Here is a 17,403-nt window from a genome sequence, read left to right as displayed (position 1 = left end):
GGCTAGATATGGGGGTGGAGGGAGAAATAGAGGAGGTAAAAGAGATAGGAAGTAAGACGAAGAAAGAGAAGAAAATGGTTTTAATTAGGTTAAAGATAGAGAAAGAAAAAGAGAGGTAATGCAGAGGAAGAATGTGTTTGAAAGGAAGGATGGAAAGAATAGAGGATGACATGACCTTGAAGGAAAGAAAAATGTAATGGAGCCTGTAGAGGATAGCTGAGAAGGAGAGAAGGAATAGGAGAAGAGCTTGGGTAAAGTACGGAAAGATTTGGATAGAGGGGAAGTGGTGGAGTTGGGATGAGGAAAAAGAAGTGAAAAAGAGGTAAAGTAGGGGAGAATGGGGAAAGGGGGAAGAAAGGAATGCAGGAGAATGGAGGAGGAGGGGAAAGAACAGGAAGGAAGCCTAAAGATAGGCTTTTGGAATGTAGCGGGAGTGAAGGAAAAACAAGAAGGGTTTTGGGAAAGGATAAAAGAGTGGGAATATCGTGAGGTTGGTGGAGACGTGGCTGGAACAGGAGGAATGGGAGAAAATGAAGAATAGGGTGCCAAAGGAGTTCAACTGGAGTATACAGGGTGCAAGGAAAGAAAGAGTTGGAAGAAAAGGAAGAGCAATAGGTGGAATAATGATGGGAGTCAGAAAAGGGTTAGAAGAGGAAGAAGAATGGGTGGAGAAGGAGAGTTCAATGATTAGAGAAGTAAGATGGAAGAAGGAGAAATGGAGATTGGCAACAGTTTACGTAAGCGGCAACTTGGATAAGATGATGGGTAAGATAAAATCGGTAAAAGAGGGGGAAGGGAGAGAGGAGAGATGGATATTGGGGGGCGATTTCAATGCGAGAACAGGGGAGAAAGGAGCGCTAGAGGATGGAGAAGAGGGAGTTGTTGAAAGAAAATCAAAAGATAAAATGATAAATAGGTAGGGGGAAGGGCTGATTAGATGGATGGAAGAGGAAGGATGGGAAATTATGAACGGAGCAAAGGAGGGAGATGAGGAGGGGGAGGTGACTTTTACAGGAGGAAGGGGAGGAAACAGTGATCAATTACGCAATAGGAGTTAGAAAAGCTTGGGAAAGAGTGACAAGATTGGAGATTGGGTGTGAGGTAGATTCGGATCACCAATCAGTAGCAGTACGGGTGGACAAAGGGGGGGGGTTGGTGAGAGGAGAGGGACAATAGCGGAGGGAGAGAGGTGGGTTTAAAAGACGGACTGGTCGAAAGAGGCAAGAGAAGAGTTTAGAAGAAGGACGGAGGAGGTAGAAATAGGTAGGGGGGCAATAGATAAAGAGGTCGAAAAGTTGACAAAAAGAATTAAGATGGAAGTAAGGGTGAGAAGAGTAAAAAGAGGGGCAGAAGGAAAGGGAGTATGGTGGGATGGGGACTGTAGGAAGAAGAGGGAGGAGGTAGAAAAGTTATTAAGAGACTGGAAAAGAGGAAGAAAACACAAAGAAGATCATAAGAGAAGAAAGAAGGAGTATAAGGAAATGTGTGAGGAAAAAGGAAGAAAAAAGGGAAATCTGCTGAAAGAGGCAAGAGAGGCGAGAACAGAGAAGCAGGTGTGGGAAGTAATAAACAAGGAAAGGAGAAGAAGGGTAGAAATTAATAAGGAGATAGCAATAGAGGAGTGGGATAAATACTTTAGGGTGATGTTAGAAGGAACGGAATATAAGCGAAGGCTTGGAGAAGGAGAGGAGGGAGAGTAAGGGGCGGAGGGGGAAGTGGAGAAAGAGAAGGAGATAGGATGGGAGGAAGTAGAGAGAGTGCTGAAAGGGCTGAAAAAAGGTAAAGCGGCGGGAGAGGACGAGATAGGAAATGAAGTGTGGAGTTATGGGGGAAGTGGTTTAAGAAAGGCGTTATGGGAAGTATGCAGGAGAGTATGGAAAGGAGAGGGTTTTCCAGAGGCGTGGAAGGACGGAGTAGTCGTTCCGATAGCGAAAAAGAGGGGCAAAAGAGGTGAGTGAGCATAAAGGGATTACGCTGACCCCGACGGCGTACAAAGTGTACGCGTCGATATTAGCAAATAGGTTGAGGGAAGAGATGGTGGAGAAGGGGATGATTCCAGAAAGCCAAGCAGGGTTTAGGAAGAGGAGAGGAGTGGTGGACAACCTTTACACACTGAATTATGCGATAGGGAAGCGATTAAAGAGGAAAAAGAAGGTAGTGGCTGCTTTTGTCGATCTAAGGGCAGCATTTGATTCAGTGGACAGGAGGGTTTTGGGAAGATGTCTGAAAAAACCATGGGTGAGTGAGAGGTTGGGAAAGAGGATCATGGAAATATACGAGAAAACAAGGAGTGTAGTGAGGGTGGAGGAAAGATACGGAAGGAAATTTTGGATAGCGAGAGGGGTAAACGGAAAAATTAACAGAGCCGATCAGGATTTAAACTCGAAACCTTTCATTTTCTACCTTCGTAGTCTGTTACTGTGTGTGTCTTGACAATTGCTTTACCCCACATAGCAAAATGTTGGCAGTATGCCGACAGCATGCCAGTAAATTTATCTCATAATTTCGCAGCAAGATCTTCTTATGCTGTGTTTTTTATTCTATTCGATTTGATTTTTACTACCTTATAATCTGTTTTATCAATAAGAATGCCAGTTTACGTTGCGTCTCAATTTTATATTTAAATATCAAACTGCATTATGGGAAAAATAAAAAAAAAGAAAAATTTAATTAAATAGTTTTATTTAATTAAATAGTTTTAGGGCGTTACAAACATGTAAAATGATCTAATATTATCAATAATATATTCACTATTATTTAAACTGTACAATTAGTAAAAGAAATTTGGGTAAATTTTATTTTTAATAATTGCTTTTGAATGATTCGTTTTTAGCAGATTTTATATATAAAAATCAATAAATGTATGAAGTATGGGTTTTTACGTCTTTAATTATATAAGTAAATTAGGTCCTCATCAGCATAATAATATATGATGAATTTTTTTTAAACGATAGGTTTAAACGATGGTTGCTGTAACTTCCGCAAATTTTAAAATATCGAGAAAAATTTTTTTTTTTAATAATAGAATATCATGTATTTAAAAATTTTTTTTGAATTTTTTGAGAAATGTTTATTTTCGCTGTAACTTCCGCAAATTTTGAGATATTGGTCTGTTTCAAATTCCATTAAAATTTTCAGTCTTTTCTACCCCTATTTTATATATAACTCATTAAGATTTGGTTGATTAGATCTAATTTTGTAAATTTTTTATGTTTGTACGCATTCCCTGATATTTAAAAATCTGTATCTCATGAAGTAATAAACCAAATCTCTCTTAATGAATTATATTTGAAATAGGGGTAGAAAAGACTAAATTAAATATAATTAGAAAATTACAGTGTATTGATACTATACGATAATCTTTCATTAGTAAATGTTCAAAGAACGTTCTTTTCTATTTTCCGACAGATAAATTTTTAATTAAAAAAAATGGTGCAAATTAGAAATTTGCATGTTGCTTCCTCATCATTTCAAAGAGAGGAAATTAGAAATTAGCACATTGCTTAATCAACATTTAAAGACGCACACACATAAGCTTCCTCTATGAGGAATCTAAAATAATAAATAGTAATTGCATTAAATAAAATACAATAAGAGGAACTTTGTGTGTGTCTTTAAATGTTGATTAAGCAATATGCTAATTTCTAATTTGTACCATTTTTTTTATTATATTGTATATATAAAATATTGTACTAGATATGATCATTGTTGTATTAGTTGTTCCACTGTACTGGAAAAGTAATGTGTAACAATTAAGTCTTAAGCTACAACTACATCTATCGTAATGTTCACCGTAAGCGATCGTAACGCTCATCGTAATCGCTATCGTAAGCTCATCGTATGAGTTGATTCAGCTTGAACTCTTTACGTAACTTGTCAGCTTTCTCGACGTGTGAAAAAAAATGTGTTTATAGATATATTATACATAGATATACGGTTTATATACGACGGCTTCATTGCTTACGACCACGATCAAAGCGTTACGATAGATGAGTTGTAGCTTTAATAATGATAAGGTCCACCAATGGCGATCATGAACTCATTTATATACATATATATTATAAAAGCTTCACGTTTCGTCAGAGTACACTTTTGAAATATATTAATTTCGCAACACGTATCGATGGTTTTTCGTAATTAATACTTCCATTTTTTAAATAAATTATTTATAATATTTACGTCATTCACAACTTATTTATAATATAAATGAAAAATGTAGAAAGAATTAATGTAACTTTAAAAAAATTGATATTAACTGTATTTTTTCTAAGTTTTCTTAATTTAATGTGCTAAAAGGGATCATGAAATTTAATTTTTAAGTAATAATATGTATAATTAATGCTATAATTATATAATTATTTCAATAATAATATAATTATAACTATAATAAAATTATAAAGAAATTTATTTGTTGTGTACAATTGTTACATTTTTTTTACAATCAAGGTTTTATAAAATAAAGAAAAGAAGAAGAAAAGAAATAAAACTTAAAAAAATAATTTTGATCGAGAAGTAGATGTGTCTTGAGTCGATATGTATCGCGCTGTCGATATGTATTATTATACTATCACTTTTCCGCGCGAGAGTGGTTGGTTCATTAAGATGTCGGCGAGTTCGATAAATAAAGAAATAAAGAAAAACAAAGAAATAAAGAAGAATAAGTAAATAAATAAATAAATAGATAAATATAAATAAAAACAAAATATTAGAGATAGTAAAAATAAAAAAAAGGATGGCGGTAGAAAAGATTAAATAAAGAATGGAAGAAGAGATAGTGAAGAAAAAGGGAGAGCGGGAGAAGGAAAAGCAAAGGAGGTATAGTGGGATAAAGAATGTGAAGAGTAAGGTGGAAAAAAGAAATATGGGAAAGAAAGACGAATATGTAATAGATTATCTTTCGATAAATAAAGAAAAAAAATAAGAAAATTAATAACAAAGAACGAGTATGTGATAGATTATCTTTCAATAAATAAAATAAAAAAATAAAGAAAATTAGAGGTAGTGGTGGAAATATTGAAAAAATGGAAGAAGAGATAATTAGTGAAGAAAAAGGAAGAATGGGAGAAGTAAAAGCAGAGGGGATAACAAATGTGAAGTGTAAGAAAAAAAAAGAAAAATAAGAGCCGAGGAAGCGAAGTGTGATAAGTCTTATGCGAGAAGTAAAAAGAAAGAAGAAAACAAAATATGGGAGAGACAGATGTGTGAAGTGAGCGGAGAGAAAAAAAGAAACAAGTGGTGGCGAATGGACATTGGCACAGTGGATGAGAAAGGGAATACATTTTAACGGAGAGAAATGGTGATGTGGGACGAGTGTTTTAAGGTGAATGGAACGGAAAAAGTTTGGACGTGAAAGCGCGCGCGTAGCGCGCGCTGCGTGCTAGTCCATAATAAAAAAATCCATGTGGACGCGAGAAGTTGGCCCGTGGTCGAGTCGTATTGTTGCCCCTTTTCCGCGTGCGTGATTGGCCGGTCGAAGCCGGTGATCGAGATTGCGAGATTCGTGCGAGCTTCGTGCGTGTGTGTCGTGATGTGACAGCTCGCGTCGGGGGGTTTTTTCCTTGGTGTCCTCGGATGAGGACGGTTAGGTGCCTTCAGCACTGTTGGCAATTGGCACAAAAAGTCTAAGCCCAATAAAGTACATTCGTTACAACTGAAACACTTAACCCGAGTACTCAAAATCTAACTTTACACTCCAACGTCAAATAACTCTACCCGTTGCTTTAATATATTTAAAAATAATATATAACACATCCCAGTTTCTCTTTTGAATGAGTCGGTAAATGTCTATTTCCTCCGTGAAATTAACCTCTCTTAGTTCAGGTATTAAAGACGAAGGAACACGAATGTAAAGATATCACGCCAGCGGAAACTCCATCGTTCTTCAATACACCGGACAAAGTGCTAAATCTAATGCATGTGACGTTAAAAGAAGTAAAATACATTATGATTATAGTGATGGATCTCAATGTTATATCGCTCGCGCTTCAAATCATTTGTTTAGTAGGTACATTTCATTATATTTCTCATTTCACTTATAAAATATAATAATGCAATTATAATTAAATTTTGCGAATTGAATGAATATAGGTAACATTTTATCAAGGACGCTATTAGGCGGAAAAGCGGAGAGAAACGAATATCTGTTGTTACATGCTTTTAATTTGAAAGATTACATAACGATGGATAAGAAAATTGAAAAGAAGGGGCGAGGCGATGGTGAGATCTCAATATATTTTTATATATTGTCGTTATTACGAAACTAGATATATGTTAGATGGCTCGCGTAGAAAAAAAGCTGCAGCGTATGCTGGAGGCCTCGTATTTGATCCGAAGAAAGGTTTCTATGATAAGTTGGGACTGCTGATGGACTTCAATTTTTGGTATTATACAAGATGTATTAATCCGAGTATTATACAAGAGTACAATTTGTGTTTTACCATCGTGCCCGGTGCGGCGTATGCTGACGTCGAGGTAATTTTCTTATATGCAAACAACATCATGAAGTAAATATTTGGACTAAAATGTAATTTACACAGTGCAGTAATTAAATATTCTCGAGTTAAATCTGGAGTCAGGTATGATCCCGACGGAGATTCACAAATTAGTCAAAAGCAGACAGCAGATCAAGCAACTCATGAAAGCGCCGAATTTATTGCCGGAACAGAAAATGGATTACCATATCAGGCAAATGGCGTTGAACCTCACAGCCAATTCCATGTATGGATGCTTGGGGGCGATGCATTGTCGATTTTACGCTAAAGGTCTCGCCGCTCTGATAACAGGTAAGACGCGAAATATTGTATATTTAAAACGCCGATAACATGAAGCATAATATATTATATGACACCATAATTTTTTTTACATAGGGCTTTAGCCTAGGAGGAGGACGAGGATAAAACGAAGAGGAAGGAGCAATGTAAAGAACGCAAAGAAAAAGAACGAGAAAAGAAACGTGATGAAGATGATGGCAAAGGAAAGTGGGAAATCGTTAAAGGCGGCGTGGCTATTCCCTTCGAGAAACCGAAGATGTTCGTCAAGGACGTAGAAATTAATATTGGTGCGGTGTTGAAGAAACTTTCTGAGATAATTGTAGCTTTACTATACTAAGTTATAAAATAGATATGATTAATTGTTTTAAATTGATTATCAACATTTATTAAAAATCAGTTATCATGCAATTTAAAACAGTTTGTTTCTTCTTTCGGATATGACAACAACTAATCAGACGTGTCTTATGAATTTTGCAAAATCACATGGTGGTTGATGCAATATATCGACACTTAATAAAATAGCTATCATTTTATCTGAATATTCTTATGGCAGCCAAAAAACTGAGATATCCCCCAACTTGCTTGTTTTAGATACATTTATATTGATTGTAATTTGTGCATAATTCAAGAATAAAACATTTCTGTACATAAATTGGCAATTGGTACGATAAATCTTTCCTTTAATATAAATAATGCGACATATTTTACTTTCTTGTAAAATTATAGGAATAGTACTTTTCCCTCCTCTCTTTCTCTCTACCTCCCTCGCTCACTTAATAATTACACGCGCGGGGGTATACTCAAGTAGTTAGATTGAATTATTTCAATTAAACTTGTTTAATAATTTTATATTTTAGTTGTTCACGTGTATCGAGAAGTGAGCGTTTCGATTCAAATATCTCGCGTCGTAGTGTTGTCGCTTTTTCGCGCGTTTGATTGGTCGGTCGAAGCCGGTGATCGCGAGGTACAGACTTAGTGCATACCTATTACTATAATACTACTTACAATTAGTTGAAATGTGGATATGTGAACAAATAAACTAGCTTTTATAAAATAGATATAATTAATTGTTTTAAATTGATTATCAACATTTATTAAAAATCAGTTATCAATTTAAAACAGTTGTTTCTTCTTCCGGATATGATAATAACTAATAGGACGTATCTCATGAATTTTGCAAAAACACATGGCGGTTGATGCAATATATCGACACCTAACAAAATAGCTGTCATTTTATCTGAATATTCTTATGGTAGCAAAAAAACTGAGATATTCTCTAACTTCCCGAGAAAAAATAATTTTGACTAATCATATATAATTGTATATGATTATGTATAGAATCATAAATGAATATATATGGGTATATTTATGATCATGTATATTTACATCTTGCTCCTTGTATGATTATATATGGATCCATATACGATTAGATCTGACCATTCTTATGCTGATATGACTAATATATTCTAATTCGTATGAGTAGGTACAGATTCATATATGATTAGACCTGATCAAGCCTGACTCATACCAGACTGTATATGAATTCATATATGACTATATTTAAATCTATGTATGATTCTATCTAATCATGACTGGCTAATATGAACTCGCACCTGACTATATGTAAATTTATATATAACTGGATATATATCCATATATAATTGTGCGTATTTAGATCTGACCATTTCTATGCTGATATGACTAATATATTCTAATTCGTATGAGTAGGTACAGATTCATATATGATTAGACCTAATCAAGCCTGACTCATACCTGACTGTATATATATATGAATTCATGTATGACTATATAATATATATATCTTCAGGGTATCATGTACATATATCACATATATACATATACATACACACACACACACACACACACACACACACACACACACATACACACACGCGGCGCTCATATTTATATTTATATTTATATTCAATAAACAACGAAGTTATATATATATATATATATATATATACGAAAAAATAAAAACACTTTTACTATATATAAAATTGGTCCAATTAGCTATACGATAAGCCTATTATAGTTAGAACTTGATCCGTTCCATGCCGTACAGTTTTTCAAATTGTTTTACAAATAATTTAAGTAAAATATCTGATTGTTTAAGATCAAACTGTGTAATTTGATTTTGAAGTAAATTAAACAATGCTATAACTAACATCATCCAGTGCTGAAAATATTCATTAGGCAAATGATCAATAAGAGCTATAAGAGAATAAAATAACAAAAAATTGTAATTTTCGGATGCATTATAAAATTGATAATATGTTAAAGGTCTTGGTAATCGACAAAATGATTGAAGTGGTCGTATACTTGTGATAAAATTATCAATATCTTTACTCTTTTTTTTAAATATTCCAAGGACCTTTTTTATCAAATCACAATTTAATAAGTTGTTTTACTATCCCAAGAAGAACCGAGTGCATAAACCCAGGTAAAACATCAAGAGACACGGTAGTGTCTCGCGCCAAGTATACGCGGAGCGAGACCGACCGTGACTCTTTTACGCGACGCGACGGGTTGCGAGTACTCAAGATGTTGAGATCTCGATAACGAGTGAACGGATCAAGTTCTAAGTAGGCTTGATCGATAGCTTGGGGTCGAATTAGGGGGGGGGTTTCTCTTATAATATTTCCGCTACGTGCCCTACGAGCGGAGATATTGCGACGCAAAGTCCAAATGTGAAAATTTATTTTTAAGATACATCTTCTTCTACGTCGACCGTCTCTCATGCCATACCATGCCATGCCATCATTTCATTGGCTGGAATCGCGTCCTTTTCACTTTTTCGACACTGGCGGCGCTTTCGCCAGCGCGCTGTCACAGTCAGTTCAGTTAATACGTGTGTGTACTGCGCGCAGTGCAGATAGTGCGTTCAGTGCGCTGTCACTGTCAGTTCAGTTAACCTATCGAGAGACACGGTAGTGAGCCGGAGCGAGACCGACCGTGACTCTTTACGCGACGCGACGATTAATATTTTTTCTGATTCAAGGTAATTGTTTTATTTACATATAATTATCCTATTATTATACGACGCGAAGCGTGACCGCACCGTGACTCTTTTACGCGACTAAGTGCATGTGACAGGAATTGTAATAGTTTACGTTTACGTGAGTATTACTTTTGTAGTAACTTATACGAACGATATCATCGTAGTTACTATAAAATCTCCAGTTTATGCGGAGGAATTATCGTATCGTTCGTAAGTTACTACAGAATTAAGTAACGCTCGCGTAAACATAGTATAGGTTAGATTACCGATTTCTTACAATTAAATTTAACATAAAACGCGATTTTACATAAAACGCGAGATTCATTTATGAGAGCTTTCCAGCAAGCGACACAAGTCGACACAGGTATCGTTTTGTCTTTGTTACTCCAAAATGCCAAAAAAGAAAGATAGAACGACGTTTGTGTCGGCTTGTGTCACTTGCTGGAAAGCTCCCTATGTATGTAAGTTTAACGTCTATATGAAATAATTTTCCTAAATGTAATGTAAAAATAACACGATGTTATATATGCAGTTTGGCGTGAATATATATATATATATATATATATATATATATGTGTGTGTGATTTCTGCCCAGTGCTCTAAATGTTATGTGATTTTTGCCCAGTGTTTTATGCTTTGATATAGATAGAAGGAACGTGAAAAAGAGCAGGAAAAGGAAAGAACGTTAGCGGCGAAGCAGACAGAAAAGAACAAACAGAAGAGACAGATTCAAGCTTTGTCTTTTAATCTGGACGAAGCCGAAGATGTAGCTGAGATGTCTTCTGACGAAGACAATGCCGAAAAATCCCTGCAGTCAGAAAATGTGCAATCTGATGGCCCCGCGATTAAGAAGATTAAGAAAAATCCAGATGTAGATACAAGTTTCTTGCCAGATAGGGAAAGGGAGGAGGAGGAAAATAAACTTAAGGAAGAATTGAGGCAAGAATGGGCTAGAAAGCAGAACGCGTTGAAGGAAGAAGAAATTGAGATCACATTCAGTTATTGGGATGGATCTGGCCATCGTCGGAGTGTTATAATGAAGAAAGGTGAATGTCTTAGTGATTTATTAAAATACTCCAGTGTCACTTTTGGAGTAACATTGGCGTGATATATAATGTTCTACTGCATAAATTATTAAATTTTCACATACAGGTAATTCTATCTATCAGCTTCTTCAGAGATGTTTAAAAGTTTTGAGGCGTGAATTCAGCGAGCTTAAAACAGTAATGGCAGATCAGTTAATGTATGTCAAGGAGGATCTTTCTTATATTACCGCACCATTATACGTTTTACGATTTTATTGTAACTAAGGTAAAGATACTAAATGATAAAACTTATGAAGCAATATCACAATGTTGGCATGTTATTTTAATGTATGTAATATTGCGATTAGGCACGAGGAAAAAGCGAACCTTTGTTCACATTTGACGTTTACGATGATATTCGTGTTATGCACGATGCTTCTGTCGAAACCGAGGAATCACATGCCGGAAAAATTTTACTTAGGTATTTATCATTAAAAGAATACTTTGTATAATTCTCTTTTATGTTATTTCTCATTAGATCATGATACGAGAGGAACAAACACATTTTTCCAGCGAGTAGATAGGAACTTTTTGATCCAACGAAAAGTTACGACAAGTATACAGTGTCGGATAAAAATAGGAAGAAAGACAAAATCTGATAAACTTAGATTCAACGAATTGTCTAATTTCGTTTAAAGGATTCAGATTCAAAGGACTGTAATTTAGTAGAGCTACATAATCGAGTAAATGAATTAAATATTATCACATAACTAAATGAATTAAAATCACAGTCCTTAAAAATACAATGTAGCTATATATATACGCGTATATATATTGTAATATATATATATATATATATATATATATATATATATATATATATATATATATATATATATATTACAATCTGTTGAACAATGAATCAATTGTACGATGAAACAAAGTTATTTATCTGGTTATTAATATTTACAGTCTTTTGAATCTGAATCCTTTAAACGAAATTGGACAATTCGTTGAATCTAAGTTTATCAGATTTTATCTTTCTTCCTATTTTTATCCGACACTGTATACTTGTCGTAACTTTTCGTTGGATCAAAAGGTTCCCATCTACTCGCTGGAAAAATGTGTTTGTTCCTCTGGTACCATGATCTAATGAGAAAAAATAAAAAAATAACATAAAAGAGAATTATACAAAGTATTCTTTTAATGATAAATACCTAAGTAAAACTTTTCCGGCATGTGATTCCTCGATTTCGACAGAAGCATCGTGCATAACACGAATATCATTGTGAACGTCAAATGTGAACAGAGGCCCGCTCTTTCCTCGTGCTTATAGATATCCATTGACAGGTGGTACTTATGATCGGCAGTCCAGACTCCGAAAAATCGCATTTTGCAAAGAATTATCTGAAGGAATACGGATACGTCAACAGAGACACTTTAGGCAGCTGGCAGAAGTGCATTGCCGCAGTCCAACAATATACTTGAATCAAGGAAAAAGTATAGTTATAGACAATACCAATCCCGATCCAGCTTCGAGAAAGAGATACAGGTAGCCAAGAAGCGCAATGTCTCGGTCAGATGTTTCGTTATGACGACAAGTATAGAACACGCGAAACATAATAATAAGGTAAGGAAATTAACATTAACCGTCATCGTGTGAAAGAATCGTATGAAGTGATGTATCCGAAAATTTGAATCAATTTATTATTATATTACAGTTTCGCGAGTTGACTGATCCAAGCCACATTCCAATCAACGAGATTATTATCAACTCCTACGTGTAAGTAGATTTTAGATATATAAATTTGAATGCATTTTTACTTAAAATTCCATATATTATTTTAACCATAGGTTTAACTTTTAGGGTTTTGTTATATTACTTAAAATTATTTTCAGGATATTGTAACACCCTAGGACATGAAAAACATTGAAGAGAACAAAAAGTCGGGTAAACGAAGACGCGGTGGTGGCAACGAGGATGACAACGCAGAACAGTCTATTGGAGTGAGAAAACGAATGAAAATAAAGAGCAAAAGGAAGTGAGGATGATATTGAATTAGATTAATCATGTTTATTGTACATGTATCTTTTCATATTCATATTGAATAATCGTAATTAGCTAATTGTCATAAGTTCATTAATGTAGGGAGCAACTTGAAAAGAAAAAAAACCGAGACCCTTAGCAATGTGCCTCTAAATTAATAAGCGTTTGTGTAATATAATGATACGATATTGATATGAGATAATTAATGGAAATGCACCGGCCATTGCGTATCATAAGCCTGAATTCTGACCATCGATTTTTGCTAGCTTACGATAATTCCTAACCGATCACAGACCCGACAAATACGGCATTGGCATTGTGGCACAGGCTGTCAAGTTGAGACTACTCTATTTTGAATTTTGTGATATAGACCGAAGGAGGCGTGTGCAATGGTCATGTCGATGTTTATAACGACTCTCCTTGTCGCACCATTCGAAGAGGTGTTTTGCGAAGACCCGTTATTCCAAGAAATGTAATAAACTTTTGAACAGTGCCTTCAGAATTATAACACGACGGTCTACTAGAAGTATAAATGCTTTCTTACTGACAGATAATCGATAGACGAACTAACATAAGGACGAAGAATCATACAAATATCAGAGCTTAACGGAGAATGTGTATGAGGAAATTTTTTATCATATTTTCTTTTTATTCTATTTCATAAGCCTTCCGCTATTGTTTTGGAACGAGCCTTTGCTTTTTCGCGAAACTTTTCTACGATATTTACGTTTTACGATTTTACTACCTTTTAGGTCTACTCTTACAATTTTACATCACGCGCGCGCGCGGTATATTCTCTATTTGTACTACATTTACCCTTAAGAAAAAATGCAGTCAAAACTGATAAAAAAACTGGGCACTAACTGGTGGATAACTGATTATTGAAACTGATGACAGCACGATCAGTTTATTGAAACAAGTTACTGATAAAAGAAACAGTTATACCAGTTACTGATTTAAAAAACTAGGCACTAACTGGTGGATAACTGATTATTGTAACTAATGACAGCACGATCAGTATATTGAAACAAGTTACTGATAAAAGGAACAGTTGTACCAGTTACTGTTAAAAGAACTGGTTAATATTGGTCCAGTTTTATTCAGTTTTATATTGATCAGTAACTGATAGAACTTCCATGTTGTTCGGTTGATCAATTGAATCAATTGAACTTTCACCAGTTCTATAAACTTGCCTGTGACAAATAAGAAATCTGCGGCTACTGTGTGATTAACTGTGATTATTAAAACTGGGTGTCAACTGAAGAACATAATCAGTATCTGACAAACCGTTAAAAAAAACTGAGGACCAGTCATTAGTTACTGATGGCAACACTCAGTGTCTAACCAGTTTTTTAGATTAATATAGAAACTGATTATTAAAACTGGGCGTCAACTGAAGAACATAATCAGCATCTGACAAACCGTTAAAAAAACTGAGGACCAGTCATCAGTTACTAATGGCAACACTCAGTGTCTAACCAGTTTTTAGAGTAATGTAGAAACTGATTATTAAAACTGGGTGTCAACTGAAAAGCATTACCAGTAACTGACTCTCGTATTCAGTCACTGATAGAACATCACAAGTTACTGATTCAACTTCATCAGTTACTGGTGCAACTGCTCAGTTCTTTTTCTTAAGGGTATTATAACGTACAATTACAATTGCGCGATACTTTACGCGAGTAATGTATTACATTAGGTAGAGAGGAGCGTATCTAGAACGAATTGGGACACGGAGCTTGCGTTACAAACTCGACTCGCTACATTTGCAGCCTCCGAGTCGTGAAACGGTTTCGCAACGACGGCAACGCCCTACGTGCGGTACGGATATCATTAGAAATCCTTAAAAAAAAAAGAAGTATTAGCCTCTGTATTTATTGGGGTGTTCGCGGCGTTTCGTTTACCGGAATGCCTCTGTCTGTGATCGCTTTAATCTTATCGAAGTGTCCAAGCGCTTGCGGCGACTCGATATTAATAATCGGTAAGCTCGCGAGAGAGAGAACAAATAAAGACAATGGGGACGGCGACATGACAAGCTCAGCGCAGAGGGCAGCACCGAAATTGGGGACATGTCATAATGTTTACGTTTAATGAGTAGAGAGGTTTGGAGAATTTTTTAACATGCCGGGGAAATGTGTGTGGCATATGGATGTAAAAATAAGGGAGGGCATCAGTTCCCGAGGGACAAGATGATGAAAAAACGGTGGATTACTGCTATAAAACGCGATTTATGTCCGAATATAAATTTGCTGTGCACAAACCACTTTAGACCTGAGGATTATATTACCACCGGCTTTGAAAGTAGTGAGTTTACAATAAAATTAATAGACATATAATGAAACATATGTTTAGTCGCGAATTTGTATTCGGACATAAATCCTCGCGTTTTATAGCAGTGATAATCCACCGTTTATTTTTCATTATCTTGTCATTCTTGTCCCTCGGAAACCGATGCTCCCCCTTATTTTTACATCCATACGCCACACACATTCCCGGCATGTTAAAAAATTCCGAAATATTCACGTTTATGTACACAGATTTTCTCGTTAACGATATGCTCGGTACTCGGTGACAGCTCGGTGTATCTCCAATTTCGCTAGCGCCCCTAGCGGCTAAGAGTGGCACGCGCCGTCCCCATTTGCAAGATAAAAATAAAATAACGAAGACTAATTTAGCTTAATGTGCTCCGTGCGGGAGCTTGAACACTGCGCATAATCCTTAAAGATCTCACAGGTAGATACCATTTTAAAACGATCATCATGTACCTTGAAAGTATAGACTTTGTTATGTTAATGTAATGATGAACGTCTGTAATAAAAATGCGCAAAAAATCGCACTTGATCGCATTGTCAATAATACTCGAAAAAAAAAAAGTGGTAGTATTATACCTCGAAATAACACCCTGTACATATTGTTTATAAAATGCGTAATACTACAAAAAGGCGTGATATTCGTACAAAATTACCTTTTTTAAAATAGAGAAGAACACGATCGCATAGTGCAGACCAAACGCTTTGGACCAAACGCTATGGTACATGAGCATATTTACAGTTCGAAGACCAAGAGGCAGAGTCGCGGGGATACGACGACAAGAAGAAAGATGTCGTCAGCTAACTACCATTGGGGTAGACGAGGCAGAAGACCGAGACAGTAACATAATTATTTTTAAGCCGTATTTTTAAGCAGTAATATAACCCGTCAGTATTATATATTCGTACCTCTGACCATACACATATGAACACACACATACAAAGTGAATATGTGAATATGCTACGTTTCTTATACATACATGAAAACATAATTGCTAAATAAACATTTAATAAAACTATTATATTGTTGTTATTTACTTCATACTTACCAAATCAAGTTTTATTTAATATGTATAATCTATTGTAACTGTAAATAAATATATTATTTACTGTATAATTAAATGCTGGTACATTCAAGAAATTTGTAATTCTGACCTGGATTTATATCCTGTCTAAACTACACATGTATGTTTAAATTAATGTTTTACCTAGTTATTGCACCAATAATGTTTAAATAAATCGTAACTTTACCTAGTTATTGCACCAATAATGTTTAAATAAATCGTAACTTTAGTTTTTAACGCAGGAAAAGAAAATTTAACGTTTAAGCGCTAACCAATGTTGATGCATTTTTCTGAAGAAATACTTACATATTGATTTTGTTGCATATTCGAAATCTAAAATCCGAGCATGCTAGAAGCACTTTCATTATCTTCAATGTGTCAGGTATTTTAAAAGAACACTAAATTTGTCTTTAAAAATAGGCAAAATTCAAGCAGCTGTAACTTTGTTAAAAATGAACAAAATTTAAATTTAAAAAAAGGATTTTAAAGCTTGAAATCTCTACTTTTGAAAGTTTTTATCGTGGATTGAATAAGAAATGAGCATTTTGACTTTGATTGCTCATAACTTCCTTAAAAATCATCGTATTGCAATTCAAAAAACAGATTCTTAAAGCTGAAACTTTGCTTTATTGAACAGTATAATTGCCAAATTTTTTAAAATAACAAATAGACATGATACAAATGGATGAAAATAATGTAAATTATTTTTAAATGCAGAGTACTTAAAAGTACAAAAAAACATAAAGAATAAATTTATTTTATTTGTATCATGTCTACATGTTATTTAAAAAAATCTATTTTCTTAGAAATAATAGTCTGTAACACCTTTAGCTTTACAATCTGTACATACTGTTTGTAAGATATATTCTTTATAAGACTAGTTAGAAGAGGATGCGTAACACTACAAAATGCATGATATCAGTACAAAATTACCTTTTTCAAAAAAGGTAAAAAAAAAGGCGCCAAGTACACGCGTGGTTGTTACCTCGAAAAAAACCAAGTGGTAGTATCATTAATTTTAAATTAAAAAATAAATAAAATCTATTCTAACCTAGGTGGTAGTAGCTTTAATTTTTCTTAACAAAATTATTACATTACAAAATTGTTACTTTATTCAATCCAAGTGATATCTACCTCAAAAAACTTAAATAACAAGTGGAATTTAT

General features: G+C 34.7%; 2 long non-coding RNA genes across 4 annotated transcripts; both read left to right on the top strand.

Annotated features, from left to right (window-relative positions):
* Positions 1-6,250: 6,250 nt before the first annotated feature.
* On the top strand, positions 6,251-7,396 carry LOC139782856 (uncharacterized). Its single transcript, XR_011721032.1, has 3 exons — positions 6,251-6,471; positions 6,537-6,782; positions 6,867-7,396. It is a non-coding gene; the product is annotated as an uncharacterized lncRNA (long non-coding RNA).
* A 2,148-nt stretch (positions 7,397-9,544) lies between these two features.
* Positions 9,545-13,672, top strand: LOC139782851 (uncharacterized). 3 transcript variants are annotated; one of them, XR_011721025.1, is made up of 6 exons: positions 9,545-9,792; positions 10,438-10,838; positions 10,945-11,103; positions 12,188-12,447; positions 12,539-12,600; positions 12,717-13,672. It is a non-coding gene; the product is annotated as an uncharacterized lncRNA (long non-coding RNA). The 3 variants fall into 3 exon arrangements; XR_011721023.1 differs by having other exon boundaries at positions 12,168-12,447; XR_011721024.1 differs by having other exon boundaries at positions 10,418-10,838; positions 12,168-12,447.
* The last annotated feature ends 3,731 nt before the right edge of the window (positions 13,673-17,403 follow it).

The sequence above is a fragment of the Temnothorax nylanderi genome, unplaced genomic scaffold, assembly GCF_030848795.1.
Source record: "Temnothorax nylanderi isolate EJ_2023f unplaced genomic scaffold, tnyl_v1.0 TNYL_tig0445_pilon, whole genome shotgun sequence".
NCBI classification, from domain to species: Eukaryota; Metazoa; Arthropoda; class Insecta; order Hymenoptera; family Formicidae; genus Temnothorax; species Temnothorax nylanderi.
Note: the sequence above shows the minus strand (reverse complement) of the source record. Positions and strands in the feature narration are given on the sequence as shown.